At 43.8% G+C, this 13,503-nt stretch overlaps 1 protein-coding gene across 2 annotated transcripts in view; it reads left to right on the plus strand.

The window, feature by feature from the left end:
- IRAK1BP1 (interleukin 1 receptor associated kinase 1 binding protein 1) overlaps positions 1-13,503 on the plus strand; it is a 30,377-nt gene that overhangs the window by 14,136 nt on the left and 2,738 nt on the right. The window lies entirely within an intron of this gene.

Genomic DNA, 13,503 nt, shown 5'->3' on the forward strand with positions numbered 1-13,503 from the left:
AAAGGCACAGCGATATCAGCTCTGAGGCTCTCTAAATGGGTCTCGAGCTGTATTAGCTACTGCTATCATGCTCGTAATTTGGTACCTCCACCTGGAATCTATACATTCCACGAGGTCGGTTTCCACCTCGGTCGCCTGAATTAAAGACATAACTATTCTGGAAATCTGCAGGGCAGACACCTGGGTGTCTGCTCATACTTTCGCAGAATATTATCTGATTACTAGAGACTCTGCTTCTGTTGCCATCTTCAGTTCCACAGTACTGTAATGCATAATGGATTTGACTCCAAAGTCCCAACCCTCCATTGGAGATACTGCTTGGGAGTCACCTACAGTGGAGCACCAATAGGGACACTACTCAAGTAATTACTCACCCTGTGAAGTAACAATGGTTCCCCACAACCAATCCACTCTCCATCTACTTCAGAATTCTCAATAGGGGCTCTGCAGTAGAGAAGGACCTGACGATGGTTCACCCACACATTGTTAATTGGCCTCACAGCAGAGCACAAAGGAGGGAGGAGAGCGCATGTGTGGACCAAATGGACACTGCTCCTAAAGATCTCTGATCAGAGGCACAGGGTGCAGACACACCTACAGTGGAGCACATAGAGAGACCCACATCTTGAAGAACCATGATTACTGCACAAGGTGAATAACTTTCTCTTATGTGGGTAATCCCACTGACACCAAGGGGACTATGCATGTGAATAGGGCTTTGCATGAGTAGGCCCTTACCAAGCAGGAAGTGCTGTACTGGGAGTCAATCTAGCTAAGGAAAAGCACCATTTTTTTCAGTCTATGAACCTTTGCAATGCAGCATGCTAATTAGACCACTATCCAATAGCTTGATAACGTGTTTTGTGGAGGGGGACTGGAAGTTTGCATCACTGATAGTTACTTGCAACTCCATAGTTAAAGTACAGTTCCATTTTGCACTTAAAGGAGGGAGAGAGCTTCTTTGGTTTGAATGAAGAACATAGCATATCCACCTCAAATTTATAGCACCGCGTACAGAAAGAATGTTGAGAATTACACTTATTTGTTTTTAGGAGTTAAAATTAAACTGGATCCTTTAAGAAATATGTCAGTATTTTGCCTTGGTCCTGAACTATCTTAACTGAATACTGCAGATGCTTTAAACTTCCCATGTAGTTGGAAGTAATTGAAGTCTTGTGAATGGGCTATATTTGAAAAATTAAGGTAAGCTATTAATGAGGTATCAAATTGTTTTTATATAGACTACAGCAAGGCTTAGGTCAACAGCTGAACTAATTCTTAAATAGTCTCATATTGATAAAGAGAACTCAACCAATTGCCAGTTTTTCTCTACCATTTTCTGCAACCCACCATCTCCCGCAGTTCTGCTAGGGATGGGACTGCTCTCCTCGCTGTTGTTTCCTGAGCGGGTTCAGAGCTGCAGCACAGCTTGTGCTGGCCAACCCTCCTCCTCCCCAATTATCCTGCCTCCGCAGCAGCAGGTTGCTTAACTCACATCCTTTAAAGTTACTGTTTAGGCTGTTTTTTGGGCAGCTTGAGCATTTTGATTTGCTTCAAGCCTTCTTCTGGTCCAGGATTTGAGCAGCCTGGTGGACATAGCCACCCACAGCCTCCATTGCCCCTTCTCAGGCATGGCAGACCCGCCACGTAAGTAGTGGGCACAATCAAGAAGGTGCTCTGTATGCAAGGCGGCAGCTTTCTCAGGTGCTCAGCCAAAGATGAAAGATGCCCAGGCTGCTCCCAATCAGAGGACTTAACTCTGCTAGAACACAGAGCTCTGAATGGGACAGGCAATATTGGGTCCCCTACACACCCAAAGAGTAGTGACTCCACCACAGAGAAACCCAACCAGGAGACACAGGGCAGAACAGACAGAGGCTCTAAGGATGAAGAGGATTTCATCCAGTTTACCCAGGAGGTAAGTCCTGGAGTAAAACAGGATTGCAAAGATATGAACCCTACTCAGATACCGGTCCCCACACAAGTCCTGAAGTGGGCCCTTGTTTCCCTGGGGAGAGATGCCAGGCTCATAAATAACTACTACCTTCCCAATCCAGGTCAGGGAACTCATAAGGAGATGTCACTCTGGAGGAATAGGACTCTGATGGAGAAGACTCTGAAAGAGAATGCTGTAGAGGGCTTTGGGCTCTGCTTAAAGCAAGTGGCAAGAAACTGCGTTCTGGCCATGCCAGAGTAGCCATGCTCACAAACCATACCAAAAAAGCCCAGAATGAACAAAAATGGAAAGAAAGTACAAAAAATCTTCCCAGCACTTCTCCTCTGACTCAACTTCCTCCTCTACCGAGGAAGGAGAGCTGTCAGGCTCTGAATCTGAGCAGGACTCAGGGAAAATGTAGCAAAAATATTTCCCCCCCCAAAAAAAGTTTGAGGTCATGTGCAAAAGATTGTGTCCACAATATTTATCCAACTTCAGCAAGTTCCTGAGCACAAGCCTTGAAGTAAATACCTCCCCTCAAGGTTCTGATTCCCTTGCACTCCTTTTTTGGAGGCATGATTAGGGAGAAGTGAAAAACTATGACCTTAAATTTTTACAAACTCCAAGAGCCTAAAAGTTCTATTAGTGAGGTTTCAAAAGTAGATGCTGCAGTAGCATCCTTAGCAAGATACATAATTATTCTGTCTGAAGGGGAATTCTTTCCTAAGGACCCCACAGATAGGGAAGTGGAGGCCACCCACACTCTGGCAAGTCAAGTATAATTAGGCAGGCCAAAAAACAACTTGAAGAGCAACTAGCAAAAGACATAAAAACTAACAGCAAAAATTGTATTAAGTGCTTCAGAAACAAGAGGCCTATCTAAGGGTTTGTCTACACTGGCAATTTACAGCGCTGCAACATTCTCGCTCAGGCGTGTGAAAAAACATCCCTTTGAGCGCAGCAAGTTTCAGTGCTGTAAAGCGCCAGTGTAGACAGTGCACCAGCACTGGGAGCCACACCCCTCGTAGAGGTGGGTTTTTTAGAGCACTGGGAGAGCTCTCTCCCAGCATTCTGCCGCGACCACACAAGCCACGTTAAAGTGCTGCCACGGCAGCGCTTTAGCGTTGCCAGTGTAGACTAGCCCATACAATCAATGAGGCCTCTGGATGATCAAAGTGCTAAAGAAGTCCTTAAGCCAGACAAGATTGATACGGAGAAGCTAAATGAATTCTTTGCATCTATCTTCACTGCAGAGGATGTGAGGATATTCCCACACCGAGCCAGTCTTTTTAGGTGACAGATCTAAGGAACTGTCCCAGATTGAGATATTGATAGAGGAGGTTTTTGGAACAAATTGATAAATTAAACAGTAATAAGTCACCAGGACCAGATGGAACTCAAATATAAAATTATAAAACTTCTAATGTGGTATGTAACCTATTCAATATTGATAAATGCAAAGTAATGCACATTGGAAAACATAATCCCAACTAAACATATAAAATGATGGGGTCTAAATTAGCTGTTACCACTCAAGAAAGAAAGTAGTTCTCTGAAAACATCCACTCAGTGTGCAGCGGCAGTCAAAAAAGTGAACAGAATGTTGGGAATCATTAAGAAAGGGATAGATAATAAGACAGAAAATATCATATTGCCTCTATATAAATCAAAGACCAAGACTATAACTGTTTAAAAAAGAACTTGATAAGTTCATAGGGGATAGGTCCATCAATGGCTATTAGCCAGGATGGACAGGGATGGTGTCCCTAGCTCTGTTTGCCAGAAGCTGGGAATGGGCGACAGGGGATGGATCACCTGTTCTGTTCATTTCCTCTGGGATACCTGGCATTGGCCACTGTCTGAAGACAGGATACTTGGCTAGATGGACCTTTGGTCTGACCCAGTACGGCCATTCTCATGTTCTATTGCTTAAATCATCTTCTGTACCAAATGATGGGAGGATAACGCCAAGTTTTTTAAAAGGCTCCAGAGACGATCCTGGCAATTGCAGGCCAGTAAGCCTACCTTCAATATCAGGCAAATTGGTTGAAACTATAGTAAAGAACAGAATTATCAGACACACAGATGAACACAATATTTTGGGGAAGAGTCAACATGGCTTTTTGTAAAGGGAAATCATGCCTCACCAATTTATTAGAATTCTTGGGGGAGGAGAGGAGTGTTAACAAACGTGTGGAGAAAGTTGATCCAGTGGATATAGTGTATTTGGAATTTCAGAAAGTCTTTCATAAGTTTCATCACCAAAGGCTCTTAAGCAAAATAAGCAGTCAGTCATGGGAAAAGAGGGAAGATTTCATAGATCAGTAACTGGATAAAAGACAGGAAACAAAAGGTAGGAATAAATAGTTTTCACGGTGGAGAGAGGTAAATAACGGGGGCCCCCAGGGATCTGTACTAGAACTAGTGCTGTTTAGCATATTCATAAATGATCTGGAAAAAAGAATAAACAACGCAGTGGCAAAGTTTGAAGACAATACAAAGTTACTCAAGATAGTATGTCCAAAGCTGACTGCAAAGAGTTACAAAGCGATCTCACAAAATTGGGTGGGTGGGCAACAAAATGGCAAATGAAATTCAGTGTTGATAAATGCAAAGTAATGCACATTGGAAAACATAATCCCAACTATATATATAAAATGACAGTGTCTAAATTAGCTGCTACCACTCAAGAAAGATTTTTGAGTTATTGTAGATAGTTTTCTGAAAACGTGCTCAATGTGCAGCAACAGTCAAAAAAGCCAACTATGTTAGGAACCATTAAGAAGGGGATAACGATAAGACAGAAAATATCATAATGCCACAATATAAACCCATGGTATGCCCACAATTTGAATATTGTGTGCAGTTCTAGTTGCTCTATCTCAAAAAAGATATTTGAGAATTGGAAAAAGTATAGAGCCAGGCAACAAAAATTATTAGGGCTATGGAACAGATTCCATGTGAAGAAAGATTAAGAAGACTGGGACTGTGCAGCTTAGAAAAGAGGGGGGAGATATGATAGAGGTCTATAAAATCATGAATGGTGTGGAGAAAGTAAATAAGGAAGCATTATACCTCTTCACATAACACAAGAACCAGAGGTCTCCCAATTAAATTAATAGGCAGCAGGTTTAAAACAAACATAGGGATGTACTTCTTCACACAATGCATAGTCGACCTGTGGAACTCATTGCCAAGGGATGTTGTGAATGCCAAAAGTATAACTGGATTAAAAAAAGAATTAGATAAATTCATGGAGGATAGATCCATTAATGTCTATTAGCCAAGGTGCTCAGGGATGCAACCCCATGCAATGGGTGTCCTTAAATCCCTGCTTGCCAGAAGCTGTGACTGGATGACAGAGGATGGATCATTCAATAATTGCCCTGTCCTGTTCATTCCCTTTGAAGCATCTGACACTGGCCACTGTTGGAAGACAGAAAACTGGGCTAGATTAACCAGTGGTCTGATGCATAGCCCATTCTTATGTTCTTATACCCTCAGAAGGGATTTTGAGGAATCCCTGCCATTCTCAGAGCATCTCTCACAGCAACATGCTTTGTGAGAGCTTCACTAACCTAACTGGAAGACCGTAGGGCCCTGAAGGATAGGGGTCACTCTAACTTAAGCTCCATTCTCAAGGAAGTTTTCCTGACCAACAGCATTTGTGGCTGATGTTTCATGGACACAATGAGATTTTCAGCTAGTCATAACATCCGCCAGTTCAGTGGGCAGGCATCATGTATGGATGGCTCTGTTGCAAGAAACTCACTCTAAGTAAGTCTATGCTCCAAGTTCACAGGATGTCTCCTCTTCTGAAAAAAAGGGAGATACAATTGTGACAGAAAATGCTGCTAAATCTGTGCAGTCCCTCCTTTCTCCCCTGAATGCTTTCAGGAGGGAGTACAAAAACTCCTTCAAGCAGAAGCACTGCTTTTGTCTCTCTTCATTGCAGAAGTACCTGAGGAAGGATAGCAGATATGCCAAAGAAAATCCCTTGAGCCAGAGCTCAAGAGGAAAGCCCAGGGGTGTTCACACAGCCCTCAAAAGCCTATCCTGACAACGAGCAGATATGCCTCTGTCCAGGAACTGAATCTAGGAGGCAGAATTTCCCAATTTTTGGAAGAATGGTTTATAATCCACCACAGACAAGGGGGTAATAGATAATAAATCACAGATACTCCCTTGAGCTACAGGCCCCACCCCACCATCCAGTCCATAAACACACATACACACTCCTCCAGCGATCCCACAAGCATGAATTGAGCTGGAATGAAGTCTCCTAGATATCGGAGCAATAAGCAATTCCCCCAAGAGAAAACTCCTGAGGTTTCTTTCTACTCCATCTTCTTCATCATTCAGAAGCCTACAGGGAGAGTCAGAACCATTCTTTATCTCAAGACTCAACAAATGGATGAAGAAAACAAAATGCCAAATGGAGACCCTAGTTTCTACAGTCTCATACCTGTATCAAGGGATCTCTTTACCTCAGTGAGCCTGCCAGACACACATCTGCATATCCCCATTCACCTGTTCTACTGCAGGCTTCTGAGATTTGCTTATGGCACAGAGCATTATCAGTACCAGATCATCCCATTTTGTCTTTTATAACCCCCCCCCCCCTTCAAGGTCTTTACAAAGATGTTGGTAGTGATCATAACCAGGCTTAAGTTGCAGGGGACTCTTACCTATACCCCTTTCTGGATGACATTCTAAGGAGAGCTTCAACCTAGCCTGCAGCACAAAAGGCCATAATGGAAACTCTTGCAAGCCCATGGCTTTGTGATAAATGTCAAGAAAAGTTTTTCCCATCAACAAAGATAACCCACCTGGGAGTGGACATAGACACCTCAGTGGCAAAGATCTACCCATCACTTGACAGGTTCCAAAAATCTTCTTCTTCGAGTGATGTCCCTGTGGGTGCTCCATTTCAGGTGTTCGTGTGCCCCTGTGCTCGTAATTGGAGATTGATGGTACCAGTGCCTGGTTGGATCGCATATGCATGGTCCCTGTCTTGCGCTGCTTCAGGTGTTTATCTGATGCTGTGTGACCATCACACCTGCTCATCTGTACAAGGGCTACCTGGTGGACCCTAAGCATCACCCCAGGTATGGGCATCCTTGGATGCCACCTGTGCCTTTTCCTCCACAGTAGCCATTTTGGAGCCTGTGGACAGCATACTCACCACAAGAACAACACAGACTTGCCAACCCACCCAGAGCAAGCACACATCATTCACCCCTATCGACAGCACAGGGACCACCTGAAACTAGAGAACAGGAGGCGGAAGAGGAGGAGGAATTCTTTGACAAGGACAGTCCACCTGAAGCTCACTTCTCTTCATCTTCGCCTGATGACACTATCATGCCCCCGCCTTCCAACACAGGAGATGATTTCAAACAATTCCAAGACCTCTATAAGAGAGTTGTGAGCTCACTGGACATTTCCCTTAAAGAAGTCCAGGAGGCACAAGATAAATTAATAGACATATTGCACACATCAACATCCTCCAAAATCACCTTTCCTATGAATGATGCGATTATGGAACCAGTAGTTATTCTGGCAAACCCCAGCAACGATCCCACCCACATGCAAGAGGTCTGATAAAAATTACTACGTGCCCACAAAGGGAACTGAATTTCTCTTCTCACATCCAATGCCGAACTCATTAGTGATTGACGTGGTTAATGAATGGGGCAGACAAGAATACCCAGAAACATGCCCTATGACGAAGATTGGAAGCAGCTCGACCTTTTCGGCCGCAAAGCATACTCCTCAGTGACCTTATACTTGAGAATAGCTAACTATGAAGCATTACTAGCAAAGTATGACTACAATAATTATGCAAAATTCTCTGAATTTATTTAATTTATTCTGGAAGATAAAAAAGAGCAATTCAAATCAATTCTATCAGCAGGTCAACTCATAACCAGAACAGCATTCCAGGATGCTCTGGATTCTGCTGATACAGCAGCGAGGTCCATAGCCACCACGGTGGTTATGAGAAGAGCTTCCTGGCTTCATCTCTCTGGATTCCCAAAGCCGATACAGTTGAAGACCAAAGAATCTAAGCTCTTTGTGGCCAAAACAAATGAGTCACTACACACTCTCAAGGACTCGAGGGCAACACTGAGATCTCTTGGCATTTACATACCTAGGACCAAAAGAAAACAGGGAAATTGTCAAAGATCCCGACCCCCCTCGCTATGCACAATGCCACAGATATTATGAGCATCGGGGCAGAAGCAGAAAACATTGAGGAGAGAACAATCTACTCCCTCAAATACTATGCCTTAGCCATTGACCTCCACACAACAGATTTGAAGCCTTGGTTGAGGGCCTGAGAACCCCGTATCTTTCAACACTGGAGCCTCTACAACTTGCAAAACCTTTGCTTCCATTCTACCAATCTGGAAAAATATTACAACAGACAGATAGGTATTGGAAATTATCGAGACTGTTTACTCCATCTGCTTTACCTCCAAAAACCCCTACTCACCCTACCTCCTTGTCCCTCTTCAGGGACCCCTCTCATGAACATCTACTGTGAGAAGAGATAACCCACCTCATACATCTAGGAGCAGTAGAACCTGTACCAATGGAATACAGAGGAAGGGGATTTTATTCACACTACTTTCTCACACAGAAAAAAAGCAGGAGGGTGGAGACCCATCCTCAACCTACAGCGAATCATAAATTTGAAAACACAATGATTCAAAATGGTCACACTAGGCACCATAATTCCAGCACTAGAAAGGAGAGACTGGTTCTCAGCCCTCAACCTCTAGGATGTGTATTTTCATATAACCATCCATCCATCACATCAGAGGTTTCTCTGCTTTGCAATAGGACAAAATCATTTCCAAGACAAAGTTCTACCCTTCAGCCTATCCACTGTCCCGCGGGTATTTTCAAAGGTACTAGCCATTGTAGCTGCCTACCTCTGCAGAAAAGGAATCCTGAAATTTCCATACTTGGACGACTGTCTGCCGAAAGCACCAACATGGCAGACAATGTTAGAGTTCACCAAACAGATGATAACTCTATTTATGAGGCTAGGCTTTCAGTTAAACATAGAAAAATCCACTCTGACACCAGCACAACAACCGGAGTTTATTGGGGCATACCTCAATTCTCCTGAAGTAATGGTCTCCCTACCAAGAAAATGATTTCTGACTTTACCCAACCTGATCTCCATGACGCGAAACAGTCCACAAGTGTCTGCCAGAACCTGCCTACAACTTCTAGGCCACATGACTGTCGTGACCTTTGTCGTCAGACACCAAGGTTACACTTGCAGTGTTTACAAGCCTGGCTCCGGACAAACTATGTCCCACACAGGCACAATATAAATGAGCGTCTCACAATGCTGGACAAAATAAGACTCCCTTCTATGGACACACACATACAACGTCTGGAGGGGGGTGCCCTTCGAACAGATTCCACCAACGCTTACCATCACCATAGATGCATCCCTTCTGGGTGGGGGGGCACATCTAAACCCACACTCTATCCAGGGCCGGTGGTCCACAGTGGAATCTCATCTTTTAGAATTACGAGCTGTCCGAAACACGTACTCCCATTTCTTACCGATCATCAAAGACAAGACTGCACAGATCCTTACAGACAACATGGCTTGTACATTTTACAAAAACAGACAAGGGGGAGCATGATCACACTCCCTATGCATGGAAGCCATGTGACTCTGGCAATGGTGCATCAAGCACAATGTCCATATTGCAGCATCGTATCTACCTGAATGACAGAATACCACAGCAGATACCCTGAGCAGGAACTTTTCTCAGGACCATGAGTAGGAGCTGGATACATGTGCTCCTAAACATTTTTCAGACTTGGGAGTTCCCAACAACAGATCTTTTTGCAACCACACAAAACACCAAATGGCTGCAGTTTGGTCCAGAGCAGGACTCAGTCCATACTCTCTCAGTGATGCCTTCCTCACCAGATGGAATGCTCCCCTCCTATATGCCTTCCCTCCCACCTCTCTCCTAGTCTGAGTGCTTCACAAAATCAGACAGGACAGAATCAGAGTGATCCTAATAGCCCCCATATGGTCTTGACAAACGTGGTATCCTTATCTTCTACAGATGGCGGCGTGTCCAACACTCACACTCCCGCTTCTGTCTCGGCTTCTGTCTGAGGACACAGGACGCGTCCTCCATCTGGATCCTCAAAAACTCCAACTCAAAGCGTGGTTACTTCATGGCTCTCGGGATCTGAAATGACATGCTCCACAAACATACATAACATTTTGTTAAACAAGATGTGTGTCCCCCTAAGGGTGCTCCACTACCCTTTCTCCTCCCTTCTACTTCGGAGTTTCACACTAATGGTCTGCAGTAGAGAAGGAACAGAGGGGGGGTTGGTCGCACAGTGCCAGATAACCACCTGAAGTGGTGCGAGATGGGGGTCGCACATGTGCAACCCAACCGGGAACTGCTACCATAAATCTCCAATTATGAGTGCAGGAGCGCACAAACACCTAAAGTGGAGCACTCACAGGGTAACATCTCGAAGAACCTATGTTACTGCACAAGTGGGTGTAGAATGGCTTTTCTACTATCGGAGACTACAGATATACTATAGGAAATAACAAAATGGGCAGAAAAGAATCTCCCTCCCCATGTGATACATATAAAAGGGAAGTTGAATCAGAAAGCAGATTGGCTCAGCCATTGCACAGTCAGCAGAATAGTACCTGAACCAGGAAGTCTTCACTCTGATCTTAAAGATGCTTGGTTTCCTCTTGGTTGATCTGTTTGCAAGTTACAAAAAGACCAGCAGCTGAAATACTTTACCAGGGAATCAGCTCCCAAGTTCCTGGGAACAGAGCTCTGTCATACAAATGGTCAGAAAGCTTGTGATATGCATTCCTGCCCTTCCCTCTCATAAGAAAAATAATTCAAAAGATAAAGCAGAAGCAAGTAAAGGAGATAGTGATAATTCTGTATTGGCCAAAGAAGCCCTGGTTCTCTGATCTGCTAGAGCTGAAATTGCAACCATTATTACAGCTGCCACCCAGACTGGACATCCTTGCCCAAGGCCCTTTCCTCCACCCAGACCATCTTCAGCTGAGAGCCTAGTTATTGAAAGGGAAACGTTAATAGCACTAGGCCTATCTTCCAAAGTGATAAGTAGTTTGCATGAGTCCAGGAGAGTCTCCATGATAAAAGCTTATTCCTCCATCTGGACCAAGTTCAGCATTTGATGCCAGGAGAGCAGTGCTAATCCAAGAGATCTGGAATTCCAGCTATCCTGGACTCTTTCAAATAAGGTATGGATAAAGGTCTTCAGTCTAGCACCATAGCATGCCAGGTATCTGCCACTCGTAGCATTCTATTCAGAGGATCTTCAGGTTCTTTGGCATGTAATCCCAAATTAGTCAGATTTGTCAGAGCAGTCAAACCAGTCTTCCCTAAATGGGTCCCACCACTGGTGTTGAAGGCCCTAGCCACTCACCCTTTCAAGCCCCTGACTTGTATATCAGCATTTTGTCTCTCCATCAAAATCTGTTTTCTGGCTGCCATCATGTCTCCTGGGCAAGTTTCAGATCTGGCAGTCCTATTTATGCAAGGACCCTACTGAGTGTTCCATGAAGACAAGAGAGTACCGAGAACTGCAGTTGTTTCTCCCCAGCGTGAAGTCTGCTTTCCGTAACTTGCAGGAGACTATCCTTCGTTCCTTCTGCTCAAAGCCACAGCACCCACCCAAGAAGCTGGGGCACAATTTAGATGTCAGAAAAGCACTGAAAATCTACATCAAGTGCACAGAATCCACAAGGTCAGGCCCTGTTTGCCTTCTTTCACCCGAAATGTCAAAGGCTCAGAATCTCCAGGCTGTCTCTGGTTAGATGGATCAGACTGTGCATTGTTGAAGCTTACAAAAAGTGTCAGGCACTTCTCTTTCAGAAGCTATCCAGGCACACTCCACGAGATCCATGGCAACCTTGTGGGCCGAATGAGTGTGTGCCTCTATCACAGATATATGCAGCGCAGCCACATGGTCATTGGTTAATAGCATTGTCAAACATGACAGAGTGGGACTCTCTGTCCTATGCAAAAGCCTCCTTTGGCAGAAAGGTGCTCCACGCAGTGGTCCAGTAATGCCTTTTGGTCAATCCTCAAGGGGGAGGAGATCTATTTAACTATTTTTCTATTTACCTTTTCTTGTCTCTCCCCACTCCTGTACACTGCTCACTACTTCTCACGTGTAACAAAATTGCGGGTGACACTGGGCTGCAGAATGAAAAATTTCTTACAATAATTTCCTTTCTGCTAGCAGCACCTCCCACAATTCTACCCAGCTTGGTGGCTTTCTGCTAAGGATCAGCCTTTTATTTGCATATTTACCATGAAGGGAGTTGGCCTGCTGTACACTTAATGCATTTGTCATTGATGTTATGCTTATAAATATTTTTCTCTAAGTTTTTCACACAGCTTTGTAATGACTCACCTGGCAGCAAGTGGGGAAAGGGGGCATGGCCAGCATGAGATGCACTGCAGCTTTGAATCACCACTGAAAGCTGCGGAGAGAAGAAGAGCAACCCTGTGCGTAGCAGAATTGTGGGAGATGCTTCTAGCAGAAAGGAAATTATCGATTAATTTTTTTTCCATTTGATGCAACAATTCTATGAATTGTAATGGTTCAGTGGTAAGAGGAAGACTGGACAGATGCAGTAAGTTCTTACTGGCAGGTCACTTGGCCCAGCTGTTAATGTGTTTAAAGAGTCATGACAGCATACTAGCTTGGGCACCAGTGATAGCTCCTTAGCTCCACAGTGCATTGAGTTAGTGCTATAGCAGGAGCACAGGGGGAGCCCTCAAAGCACACAGACATCAGAACTCACACTGGTCCTGAGCCCACCCTATCTACATAAGTAGAGCTCTCTCTAACAGCCCTCTAAACAAATGAATCATTTGCAAATTGAGAGTCACAGTCACCAGTATGCCTTTTGGATGCTTCCCAGAGTCATGCAAATGTAAAGTAGCTGTAACCCCTGTTTAACTGCATGGTTTTGGTGTACCAATAAATCTGCCCTTAAGTGAATAAAGAAATTATTTAAGGTTGATAGTGCATATCATATCATATTGCATGGTAGCATTCTCTTTGTGTTTCTTGTTTAGTGGTTGTATGAAACTAATAGTTTTAAAAAAGACTAACGAAATTCTCAGACAAAAAGCTATGTTACAACAGAGTTAAGAGTATACCTCAGTTACCTGAGGACAAAACATTTTATCCTGTAGTGATGACACAGTGGGGAAGAAATATGAAAAAAATATCATGTCTTTAAAAATCAGTTAAATCTAATCATGAACCCTAAACACTAAAATGCCTGAATCATAATTATATAGTTTTTGCATGACATCAGTACAGGGCAGAGTTAAGGTTGTTTTGGTGTCTTAACTGTGCACTCCTTAACATGTTTTGACTTTTTAAATGTAACTCAAATTCCCAGAATTGTAATGCTTGGTTTTGGGATAATTACAACATTCCTGTAATTTTTATTTTTACCCTTACGTGACTAAGATATACTCTCAGCCTTAACT

This window comes from Chrysemys picta, chromosome 3 (genome assembly GCF_011386835.1).
Source record: "Chrysemys picta bellii isolate R12L10 chromosome 3, ASM1138683v2, whole genome shotgun sequence".
Classification (NCBI taxonomy): Eukaryota; Metazoa; Chordata; order Testudines; family Emydidae; genus Chrysemys; species Chrysemys picta.